This window comes from Macaca mulatta, chromosome 6 (genome assembly GCF_049350105.2).
Source record: "Macaca mulatta isolate MMU2019108-1 chromosome 6, T2T-MMU8v2.0, whole genome shotgun sequence".
In the NCBI taxonomy this organism is placed as follows: domain Eukaryota; kingdom Metazoa; phylum Chordata; class Mammalia; order Primates; family Cercopithecidae; genus Macaca; species Macaca mulatta.
In genome coordinates, this window is record NC_133411.1 from 186667366 (window position 1) to 186680203 (window position 12838).

Below are 12838 nucleotides of genomic sequence, written 5' to 3' on the forward strand. Positions count from 1 at the left end.
TTTGATTTTTGTCAAACTGTGATTGTTGATAAGCTTTATAAATAGGTCAATCTGTGGTGACTTAATTTTGGGCTAAGATCTTGTTCTGCTACAGTACAGCAACTATGTGATAAATTAAATGACTATTGAAAACGATGTATTTAGTTTGAATATGGTTGAGTCTCACAAATTGTTGGGGAATCTTGGTCAGGTCGTTTCACATGAGAGAATGGTCAGGAGCCTTCTCAGTGGTAGGTGTGCTGCTTGGTGGTGTAGGCCATATGTGGATAATCTCCCTGCTTAAAACTTAGTGGAAAAACAAAAGAAATACTTGGATAACTGTAAAATAACTTGATTGAAGCAGAATCCTAGTCATTGAATCATGTAGCACCTGCTGAAAGAAGTTCTCAAGTTCTGATTGAGTTCTAAACATTTTTGACTATTGGAATTCATCATGTGTGAGTAAAAACATAATTTCTGATGATCTATTTCTAGTCCATCGCATAAGAAAGTATTTAACCTGGACCAGGCATGATGGCTCACTCCTGTAATTGCAGCACCTTGGGAGGCGGAGGCATGAGGGTTGATTGATGCCAGGAGTTTGAGAGCAGCCTGGGCAACATAGCAGGACCCTGTCTCTACAAAAAATTTAAAAACTAGCTGCCATGCCATTTTCTACAGCAGCTGCACCAGTTTCCATCCACCAGCAAAACGGCAGGGTTCCAGCTTCTCCACATCCCAACTGACACTTTTACCCCTTTCTTTTTATTATCGTTATCCTAATAGGTGTGAAGTGGGGGTACTCCATTGTGGTTTGGATCTGCATTTCCCTGATGACTGGTGATGGTGAACATCTTTCCACGTACTTACTGGCCGTTTGTGTGACTTCATTGGGGGGCTGTTCATTGAAGTCCTTTGCTCACTTTTTAACTGAGTTGTTTGGCTTTTTGTTGTTGAATTGTCGAGTTCTTTATATCATGTGGATATTAATTCCTTAACAGATACATGATTTATAAATATCTTATTTTTCTGTAGGTTGTCTTTCACTTTCTTGATTTTACTCTTTCATGTGCAAAAGTTTTTAATTACGATGTAGTATGTAGAGTTATTATCTATTTTTTATTTTGCTACCTGTGCTTTTGTTGTCATGTCCATGAAGTTGTTGTGAAATTCAGCGTTGTGAAGGATGAAGTCTTCATAAACACACAGGATGGATGCCTTTCCATTTGTTTAGGGCTTCTTTCTCTTAACAGTGTTTTGTAGTTTTCAGCATGTCTTTTGCTTCCTTGACTAAATTTATCCCCAATACTTAATTTTCTAGATGCTATTACAAGTGGAATCATTTTCTTAATTTATATTTTAGATTGTTTATTATTGGTGTTTAGAAACGTCTGATTTCTGTGTATTGATCTTGTGCCGTTCAAGGTTGAACTAGCTCCAGTAGCTCTCTTGTGGATTCTTTGGGATTTTATGCATATGGGATGATGTAATCTGCAGAGAGATACTTTTACCTCTTTCCAATGTGCATGCCTTTTATTTCTTTCCCTTCTAATAGCTGTCTGTGATTCCCAGTACACTATTCAATAGCAGCAATTGGGCATCATTTCTTGTTTCTAATCTTATAGGGACAGCTTTCCATCTTTACCATTCAGTATGATGCTAGCTGTGGGTTAAAAAAAATACCCATTATCATGTTTAGGAATTTTCCTTCTATTTCTAGTTTTCTGAGAGTTTCTATTATAAAAAGGGGTTGGATTTTGTCAAATGCTTTTTTTTGCATTGTTTAAGGTGATCATATAGTTTTATTAATGTGATTTATTATGTTTATTGGCTTTCTTATGTTGAACCACATTGTTATTCCTGGAATATATCCCACTTGGTTATGTTGAATACTTTTCTTACATGCTGTTCGATTTGATTTGCTGGTTAATGAGGTTTCTTTCTTCTATGTTCTTGAGGGATACTGGTCTATAATTTTTTTTTCCTGTGAGGTCTTTGTTGGGCTTTAGTATCAGAGTGATTGTGGCCTCATACAATCAATTGGGAAGAGTTTTCTTCCTCTAAATCTTTTGGAAGAGTTTGAGGAGGATTGGTGTTAATTCTTTTTTAAGTGTTTGATGGGATTCATTAGTGAAGCCATCTGATCTAGGACTACTTTTTGTTGGGAGTTGTGTCATTACCGATTCAGGCTCTTGTTAAAAGTCTCTTGAGATTTTCTATTTATTTTTGTAGGTCAGTTTAGGTGATTTGGGTGTTTCAGGGTATTTGTCCATTTCTTCTAAGTTATCTAATTTGTTGGACTATAGAAAATTTATAGTGTTCTTAGTATTCTTTATATGATGTAAAGTCAATAGTAATGTCTCCACATTTATTTCCAATTATAGGCATTTTGTCTTATATCTTTTTGGAAGTGTTACTCCAGCTAATAGTTTGTCTGTTTTGCTAATGTCTTCAAAGAACCAACTGTTTGGTTGTATTGATTTTTCTCTATTTTAATAATATTCTCTATTTTATTCATCTTCATTTCAGTCTCTCTTATTTCTCCTTTTTGTTAGCCCTGGGTTTAGTTTGCTCTTGTTTTACATTTCCTTATGGCTTAAGGTTAGGTTATTAATTTAATGTTTTTCTTCTTTTTAACGTAGGCATTTAAAACTTATAAACTTCCCTCTGAGCACTGTGGGAAATGCTGTGTGTTCATGTGTCTCTTAATTGTTTTCTAACTTTTCTTGTAATTTCTCTTTGAACTATTGGTTGTTGTAAATTCTGTTCTTGAATTTGCACATAGTTGTGAATGTTTCAGTTGTATTGATTTCTAACTTCAATCCATTGTGGTTGGAGAAGATACTTGGTATATCTTTTAATATCCATTAAGATTTGTTTTGTCGCCTCACGTGGTCCATCCTGAAGACTGTTTCATGTGAACCTGAGAAGAATGTGGATTCTGTTGTTGTTGGGTGGAGTGTTCTGTCCATGTCTGTTAGGCAGAGCTGATGCGTTGTGTTATTTCGGTCTATTTCCATCTGATCTTAGTTGTTCTCTCTATTATTGACAGTGGGTATTGAAGTCTCCGGTTAGCATTATAGAACTTCCTATTTCTCCCTTCAATTCTGTCCTATTTTTGCTTCATTTGTTTTGAATGCCTGTTATTAGGTATTTAAATGTTTATAATTGTTATAACTTGTTATGTTTAATCTTTAAAAATATGTGACATCCTTCCTTGTCTCTTATAATGATATTTGGTTTAATAGTTTCAAAAATCGGATATTACAGCACTCTTTTGGTCACTATTTACATGAAGTATCCTCTTCTGTTCTTTTACTTTTGGCCCATTTTTGTCTTTGGATCTCAAGTGAGTCTCTTGTGGCCAGTATTGTAGTTGGGTTATGTTTTTTCCTACGTTTAGCCAGTCTATATATTTTGATTAGCGAGTTTAATACATTTACATTTAAAGTAGTTACTGATAAGGAATTACTTTTGCCATTTTGCTATTTGTATTCTATAGGAGTGTCTATGCTGCAGCTGTTTTTTCTGTGGCTATCATGGAAATTATATGTAACGTCTAATGTGGTTTGAATACTTGTCCCTGCCCAAATCTCATGTTGAATCATAATACCCGATGCTGGAGGTGGGGCCTGGTGGGCGGTGACTGGATCATGGGGATGGATTCCTCATGGCTTGATGCAGTGTGTTTCTCATGAGATCTTGTTGTAAAGGGTGATGCGTCCCCCTTGCTCCCTGTTGCTCCTGCTCTGGCTGTGTGATATGCCTGCTCCCCCTTTGCCTTCTTCTATGATTAAAAGCTTCCTGAGGCCTCCCCAGAAGCAGATGCCAGCACCGTGCTTTCTGTAAAGCCTGCAGAACTGTGAACTAATTAAACCTCTTTTCTTTATAAATTACCCAGTCTCAGGTATTTCTCTATAGCAGCAAGAATGGCCTAACACAACATCCTAATGTTAAACCACTCTAATTTGAATTTATAGCAACTCAACTTCAATAAGATACGAAGTGTCTGCTTCTGGACAGCACCATTCTCCCCCTTTTTGTTATTAATGGCACAGATTGCATCTTTATACACTGTTTGCCTAACAGCATAGATGAGTATTTTAAAATACTACTTAATATCATACAGGACATTAAAAAGTGGAATTCCAAACCAAAATGACAATAATATCAGCTTTTATAATTGCCCATGTTTTACCTTTACCTGAGATCTTTATTTCTTCATATGACTTTGAGTTAACCGTCTAGTGCTATTTCATTTCAGCCTGAAGAACTCTCTCAGGCTTTTCCTGCAGGACAGGTTTAGTGGTGATACATTTCCTTAGCCATTGTTTATCTGGTAGTGTCCTGATTTTTCCCTTGAAGAACAATTGCCAGTGTCTTAGTCTCTTTTGTGCTGCTGTAATGGAACACAATGGACTGGGAAAGTCAGGCCTTCGCACGCATCGTCTCATGGTGGAAGGCGAAAGGGCAAAAGAGGGTGAGAAAGAAACAGAGCCAGAGAGGGCCACGTTTGTCCTTTGATGCGGAATCCACCCCCATGATTATGGCATTAATCCTTTTAAGGTTCCCCCTTCAGACACCTCTGCATGAAGTTTCTAACACATAAACTTTGAGAAACACATTTAAACCCTTAGACCCAGACCTAAGACTCTTAGTTGAGAGGTTCCCCCCTGCCCCTCAGCACTGATCTGTCACCCTGGCTGCCTTCCGGCCTCCAAGGCTTCTGATGAGAAATCTGCTGACAGTCTGACTGAGGATTCCCTGTATGTGACAAGTAGCTTCTCTCTTGCTTTTTTCAAGATTGTCTCTTTGTCTTTGCCTTTTGATAGCTTGATGATAACATGCCTTAGGGCGAGATTTTTTGCACTTATCCTATTTTGAGTTTGTTGCACTTCTTGGATTTTTAGAAAAAATTTTAAAAATTAAGAAAATGTTTGAAACAAGCCTTACTTTGTCATCCAGGCTGAAGGGGTTCAAGCAGTCCTCCCATTTTAGCTTTCTGAGAAGCTGAGACTATAGACGCATACCACCACACCAGCTAATTTTTAATTTTAATTTTAGTTGTTTTTTGTATGTGTGGAGACAGGGTCTATTTCACCCAGGCTGATCTCACATTTCCTCGCCTTAAGCAAATGTCCTATGTCAGCCTCTCAATGTGCTGAGATTATAGGCATGAGCCACTGTGCCCAGTTTGGATATTTATATTAACATTTTAAATAAAATTGGGGACATTTTCACCATTTTTTCAAATATTCTTTTCCCCCCTGTTCTGTGATTCTCACAAACTGTTGTTGGTCCACTTCATGGTGTCCCACAGGTCCCTTAGGATCTGTTGGTTTTTCTTCAGCCATTTTGTTTCTGTTCTGGACACTGGATCATTTCAATTGTTCTGTCTTCAAATTTGCTATTTTTTTCTGTAGTTAGTCAAATTTGCTTTTAAAGCTCTCTAGTAAATTTTTATTTCAGTTACTCTACTTTTCAGTTGCAGAATTTCTTGCTTTCTTTTTTTTGAGACAGAGTCTCGCTCTGTTGCCCAGGCTGGAGTGCAATGGTGCAATCCCGGCTCACTGCAACCTCCACCTCCTGGGTTCAAGTGATTCTCCTGCCTTAGCCTCCTGAGTAGATGTGATTACAGGCACCCACTACGATGCCCAACTAATTTTTTGTGTGTGTGTTTTTATAATAGAGACGGGGTTTCACCAGGTTAGCCAGGCTAGTCTCGAACTCCTGACCTCAGGTGATCCACCTGCCTCTGCGTTCCAAAGTGCTGGGATTACAGGTGTGAGCCACCGCGCCTGGCCTCAGTTGCAGAATTTCTTTTGGATTCCTTTTTAGTATTATCTCTTCATTGACTTTCTCATTTGGTTGTATGTCATTTTTCTGTCATTGTCCACGTCTTCCTTCAGCTCTTGTGCATCTTGCAGAATTGTGGTCAAGTTTTTGTCTAGTGAGTCTGATGTCTGGGCATCCTCAGGCACACTTTATATTCACTTACTTAGTTCTTTTTAACAGGCCGTGTTTTCCAGTTTCCTTGTATTCCCTGTGATTCGTTTTTGTTGGAAACTGGACATTTTAATCTTAAAATGTGATAACTCAGAAAGTCAGATTCTTACTTTCCTCTAAGGTTTAGGATTTTTACAAAATTGTGTTGGGTGCGTCAGGGCTGAGAATCAGCGTCTTTCCTTCTGTACGTGTGTAGGCTGTCCAAATTCTCCTTGTATACTTATTTATTTTTTGAGACAGAGTCTCGTTCTGTCACCCAGGCTGGAGTGCAATGGCACGATCTTGGCTCACTGCAACCTCCGCCTCCCAGGTTGAAGCGATTCTCCTGCCTCAGCCTCCTGAGTAGCTGGGACTAAAGGCAACCACCACCATGCCCGGCTAATTTTTTTGTATTTTTAGTAGAGACGGGGTTTCACCATGTTAGCCAGGCTGGTCTCGAACTCCTAACCTTAGACAATCAGCCTGCCTTGGCCTCTCAAAGTGCTGGGATTACAGGCGTGAGCCACCGCACTCGGCCTTATTCTCCCTGTATAGATGGTGGTTTTTGAACACACACACACACACACACACACACACACACACACACATTGCAGCTCCTTTAAGTCTTCTAAAGGCTGCTTCATCCAGTGGGTTAGAAACAGTGATGGGCAGCTTCTGTGCACCTATCCCGGGCAATCAGAAGCAGCAATGTGCAGTCAGGACATAGAACCCTGATAAAGCGGAGGCAAGGTCCTATTGCCAAATGTGGCTCCAGCCATCTGCCCTAGAAACACGGATTCCCTTCCCTACATTTGCTGGCCTTGAGCCTGGGGCTGGGGGCTGGGGAGCCACTGTTATGCTGAAGCCTGCAGTTGGTCCACATTCACTGCAGTTGACCAGCTGAGCTTTTTCCCTGGTAGCTGGAAGTGTTCAAAGAGACCCCAGAGTTCTGACAGTGACTCCAGAGAGTCACACTATGGTTGTGGACTAGGTGGAGACACACATTTCTGGCACTTTCTACTTTGCCATCATCTTTCTTAATGTCACTTCTTGTTATCTTTTCATTTCTAACGTTATGGGCAAGTAATCAGAATTTGGTTTGGCAAATCTAATTTAAATATTTAAGGTTATATAAATAATATATATGTTTCATGGATATAAGAAGATGAACTAAATGCGTTTTTGAGGGGTTTTAGCTTTACATGATTTGGGTTCAGCATTTCATATGATTCCATTTTCTCTTTTATAGCATATGAGATATAATTCTCTGTTCCCACTTTTTTAGTGGCTGCTCTAGTGTTTGCAATATACATTTACAATTAATCTGTGCTCACTTCCAGATAACATTATCCTGCTTCCACAGTAGTTTGAGTACCTCATAGTAACAAAAGATTTCTAATTCCTCTCTACCATTCCTTGTATCATTGCTGTCATTCAGTTTACTGACATACAAGTGTACATAAGCATATATATATAATATACATATATATATTTGCCCACCCACCCTCATATATGTACACACATAAACATATAACTCTACCTAATTGTACACATTATTGCCAGTATTATTTTGGACACATTTTTATTTGTTAGACCAATTAAAAATAAGAAAAATAAAAGTTTATGTTTTATTCTTTATTATACTTTAAGTTCTAGGGTACATGTGCACAACGTGCAGGTTTGTTACATATGTATACATGAGCCATGTTGGTGTGCTGCACCCATTAACTCGTCATTTACATTAGGTATATCTCCTAATGCCATCCCTTCCCCTCCCCCCACCCCACAATAGGACCCGTTGTGTGATGTTCCCCTTCCTGTGTCCAAGTGATCTCATTGTTCAATTCCCACCTATGAGGGAGAACATGCAGTATTTGGTTTTCTGTTCTTGCCATAGTTTGCTGAGAATGATGGTTTCCAGCTGCATCCATGTCCCTATAAAGGACACGAACTCATCCTTTTTTATGGCTGCATAGTATTCCATGGTGTATATGTGCCACATTTTCTTAATCCAGTCTTTCTTAATCCAGTCTGTCACTGTCAACCCTAGTGTCTCCTCCGGATGAACTAGTGATGCTCCCTGTTGGCCTCAAGGGGCTGGGGGGACAGAGCTGGGTCCCCCCAAATGAGATGCTGGTGAGCTGAAGTGTCACTGCAGACAAATAACACAGTGCACAGCCCCTGGTATCCTGCACACGGTGGCCCGACCAGCACCTCAGTTTCTCCCTCACTAAGCAGCCTGTGGAGGGCTCAGCCCAGCAGGCTCAGGGTCTGCTATGGAGTGGGTGTCTGTCTCCTGGAGGATGTTCTCAGGCCATCTCTTCACTTACCTTCAGAGGTCTCTAAAATATATTAAAAATGTCCCAATAGTTCAGGGTATCCTTCCTGAGCTTCCTGGTTTTCCTGATGGGACAACAGGAAAGTGAGCATAGCCATGAAGAACACGGGCACGTGTCTGCTTCCCTCATAATTCTGCCCGCTGCACACTCACACTTCCTCTTCCACTTTTGTTTTTTCTGTTGCTGCTTCTGCAGGTGCAGAGGAAGGACTTGCTGACACCTGTGAGAAAGAGAACAGTTGCATATGTCCAGAGACGCCAGTGCAGGAAAAGTCCTATCTGGGAAGGGGGTGCCCAGAGCAGACCCAGATGTCACTGGGAGTCCCTCCAGCACGGTGGGGTCCAGCTCATCTGACCCCAGCCCAGCCCCCTCCCTTGCTGACCCCAGCCCAGCCCCCTCCCTTGCTGAAGGGTTGTTCAGCAAGATTCAAAGCTGCAGCCTGGGGGCCAGTAAACAGGGCAATGCCAAGGCAGCGGGCAGGAGGGCTGGAGAGGGGTTTTATCAACACTGAAGATCCGCGGTAAACAGAGCAATGCCAAGGCAGCAGGCAGTAGGGTTGGGGAAGGGTTTTATCGACACTGAAGACCTGACGACCTCGACTGTGGGATGAGCCAGGTCCTTCAGGAGAACAATCACAAGAGAGGGAAAGAGGAAAAGGACCAGAGCTACAAAAGGAGCTGATGAGTCAGAAAGGGGATAAAAGAGAGAGAGCATATGAGAGGAGATCAGTTACCTGCTGGTGGCTGCCTGTCATGGTGGAGTCTCCCAGTTCTGGGAAGCAAGCATCAGAGTGTCCGGAGGAGCAGCGGTGATGGGGCGGCCATAAGAAGGAAAGGGGAGAGTTAGAGCTGAGAGAACCCCTCAGACTCCGCTGTCCTGGGGCTGTGGAGCCAACCCCAGAGCCTCTGATGTGCCCATTTCTGGAGACTTCTCCTCAGCCTGTATTATTTCCTCTGTGCTATGAGGGAGGGACCTCTGACTTCCCACACACTTTCCCAGCCCTCACATTCCATAACTGAGCCAAGGGAGGGGAAGCCGTGTTATTCTGTTCCTCCAAGAGGCAGCCGCCCTCTTCACAACGTCGTGCATGACGTGGAATCCCTCCCTCCTCCTCCTGTAGGGCCTGCTTCTGTTCCCTCATGAATCCCATTTCCTTCCTCCTTGTGGACCTCCACCAGTCCTACTGTTCTCCAATAGAACATCGGAAAGAAGGCCAAGGCTGCACTGCCAACCTCCAGTCAACACACAGATCACACCCTGGGTCGGCAGCACCTGCCCAGGCCTGGGGTTGTGTTGGGGCCTGTGGGAGGTGATGATGACCGATATCACAGATAGAGTGACTGTTCTATGCCTGGAATGACCTTAGAGACTTGGAAAATATTCAGCCTTCAAAAGAATCCCACCAGCTTCTGAATATTTGGAAACAATGGAACAGAATTCAAGGTAAAGCCCCTTGTCCCGGTTGCTTCAATCTGCAGGTGAGGTCAGCAGTTGTCAGCACAGAAATGAGGGGGCCTCCCAGGGTTTGCCTGAGCTGTTGGGAAGACTAGGTGGGAGGGCACCTGGCAGGCCTGACACAGAGACAAGCTGGGCCTTACTGGAGTGTGGGGAGCAGGACAAGGCTGTTGGGCCAGAGAGGAGGGGGTCACAAGACAAGTGACCCCTGTGGTGGCTGCCCAGAGGCTCTGCCCTGGGCCCAGTGGATTCCAGGGACCAGGCTACAGGGAGGGCGAGAGCCACTGCCTACAGCAACACGGCAGCCCCTCCACACATATCCCCGAGGATTCCTGCCAGCCACAGAGGGCCTTGAGCCGCAGCTGGACTCGGGCCTCTCCAATGAAAGCCAATGTAGGTTTCATTCAAAGCCCACGGATTGGGATTGGATGGGATTGGGTGAGGAGTGGAGGCCAAAACTGTGCTCAGTCAAGTGTTCCGCCCTGAGGACTCCAGGATGCCGGGGCACACGCAGCAATCCCAGAGGAAGGACTCCCTGTGTCATCCCACCCAGGGAGCACCCTTAGAGCAGCAGCAGATGCTGAGGACAGGACGGGAAGGTGCCGTTGCAGGTCCCGAGAGTGTAGAGAAAGAGAGTGGGCTCCTTTCAGCTCCTGGCACACGTATGAAGGACTTTGTCGTCAGGATCACGTAGCACCTGTGAGGGGCTGTGTCCCCCCGACACTCAACGTTACACCTGCACACTCATCCTGTCATCTCCATTCACAACAAAACGCTGCCTCATCAAACCCAGGGCTCTGGTGCTTGCTGTGGCAAAGGCAGGAATGATCTGGTCTTTGCAAAATGTAATCTTTAAACACCAGGGCAGGAAAGGATGGTGACAAACACAACTCGCACAAAGCGCATGAGGACAAAACTCTTACGACTTTCTCATGAAGATACAAAAAATCCCAAGTCAGACTTCTACACCTATTTCCTTTCATATTTAGTCACTTCACTGATCCCATCCCAGGCTCCAAAACAAGTGTCACCCAATCCCCAAGAACCCTCCTCACTGGTCAACCCTGGAGTGTCGGTCCCTACCTGACCAGTCTACTTCCCCCTGGATGGATCCAGAGGTGGTGCCCATGAGCCCAAGTACAGAGTCACAAACGTCGGCACTACTGCTCAGTCCACGGTGATTCTCCCTGGGCTCTGTGAACTCAGGGACCGTTAGGAAGGCCCTGCTCACAGTTGTGAGCCTTCAGGTGAGACAGAGAACCCGAACAATCCCTTTCAACTGTTCACCGACACTGGCTCAGAGCATCTCTTACCTCCAATCTGAGAACCCGAGATTCCAGCCTTGATGCACATGCACTGAGTCAGGTGAGTGCAGTGAACAGAATCTGGGCCAGACTCACAGCAGCTGCTTCCCAGGTGATTCAGGGAAAATGGAGATGCTCTCTTAAGAGTAGACATTTGGCAACTGGGAACTTATAGTATGGCTCTTGTGAGGAGGTTATGAATTTTTCATTTATTTAAACATGAATGGGCACATATGCCACGGAGGACCACACTGGAATGCACAGGTCTAAACCCAAAGGTGAGGGAGATGTGACTCTCCCCCCCTGCTGATTCCTGGCAGAGTGGTTTGCTCTGATCTGATCATTCATGGATGGGTACTTGAGGGGCACAGGAACAAGCTCCAGGTCCCCTGTGAAGTGCAGGGATGCCACAACAAGAATAAAAACACCTGGTCCAGCAGAGGAGGACTTGTAAACAGAAAGAAAGCATCTTCTGCAGGAGAAAAGCTGAACCAAGGCAGCCAGAGTAGAGATGAGGGGAAACTTCAGTGACTTCAGGAGCCCCCCTATTCTCCTGTGACCTTGGATCAGAACCCACTCAGGTTTCTAGACTACCATGAGAAACAATAGATTGAAGAAGATGAGCAGGAAGCCTTTTCACACTGGTGCTGGATCTCAGCAAAGGGGTTGGAAGCACTGGAACATTACTGGGGCCCAAGATGGGCTGCCTAGGGCCGAGCTTTGGGATGAGAAGGAACGACGGGGACATAATCTTTGCCCTCCCAGTGACCAGCCCCAGCCAGGATTCATCAACACACGAGTAAAACAAAACAGAGTTTGAGACTAATACTTCCAAGACTATCTCAGAGAAACAGGCGAAGTGATGTCTCATGGGTCACACGTGAGAGGTGCAAGGACCACCTGGACTCAGGAGCAGCCCCGCTCCCTTTGCTGAGCTCACCTTGCACTGAAACAGGGTCCCTTCTCACCTTCCCTGCAACTAGTGTGGGGCAGCCATCCTGCCTGAAAGCTGACACTCCCTTCAGTCACGCAGCATTCTGGGCCAAATCACACTTGGCTAACAGCAACTACACGAGGACCAGCTGTCAGGCCACGCCCAGAAGCAGGTGAAAAGTAAGAGCTGATCTCTGTCCCAGCCAGAGAGACCAGGCCTGGGAACTACTCTGTGTCCGGCCTGACCCTGAAGTCCATCCCTGCCGATCATGTCCTCTCTGGGCCACATTGGCTATTTCGGGAACTCCTATTCTGTGCCTCTCATTTCTGGTGGTGCCACTGCCATCAACATACGGGAAATAGAGAAGACAAGAAACAACAAAGTAGCTTCTCTCTTCAGGCTCTCGGGAAGACGGGCAGACAGTGCTAACGCCAGCTATGAAGTCGGAGCTCGACCCGTTCTCCCTCAGCTGGAATATGAACATCCCGGCCACGCCCAGGTGATGAAGAACTGACTTCCTGATGTTGCACCTCGGCTGCCCCCGTGGCTCTGCTGCCCTCATGCCTTCCTTCTGCTCCTCCAAATCCTGTTCCTTTTCAGGCCCAGGCCAAGGCTGTACCTGCTCTCTCTCACAGAGCCCACTGGGCAGCTGTCTGGGAATTCTTAGAACCTCAGTGTTGGTAACGCTGATTTGTGCCTTTGATCACACATAGCAGAAGGCCCCGAATACCACACACAAAAAAACTGTATTCTAAAGATTAGAGATGACCAGGGGAATTGGGTTATGAGGAGATAGTTTCTGAGGTTAACGAGGGACATTTTAAAATCACACCAGCCTCATT

The 12838-nt window shown here is 44.3% G+C and overlaps 1 long non-coding RNA gene across 1 annotated transcript; it reads right to left on the reverse strand.

Annotated features, from left to right (window-relative positions):
* Positions 1–7584: 7584 nt before the first annotated feature.
* On the reverse strand, positions 7585–9175 carry LOC106999050 (uncharacterized). The gene is made up of 2 exons (XR_001445685.3): positions 9037–9175; positions 7585–8523 (listed from the first exon to the last, which is right to left on the reverse strand). It is a non-coding gene; the product is annotated as an uncharacterized LOC106999050 (long non-coding RNA).
* Positions 9176–12838: the final 3663 nt, after the last annotated feature.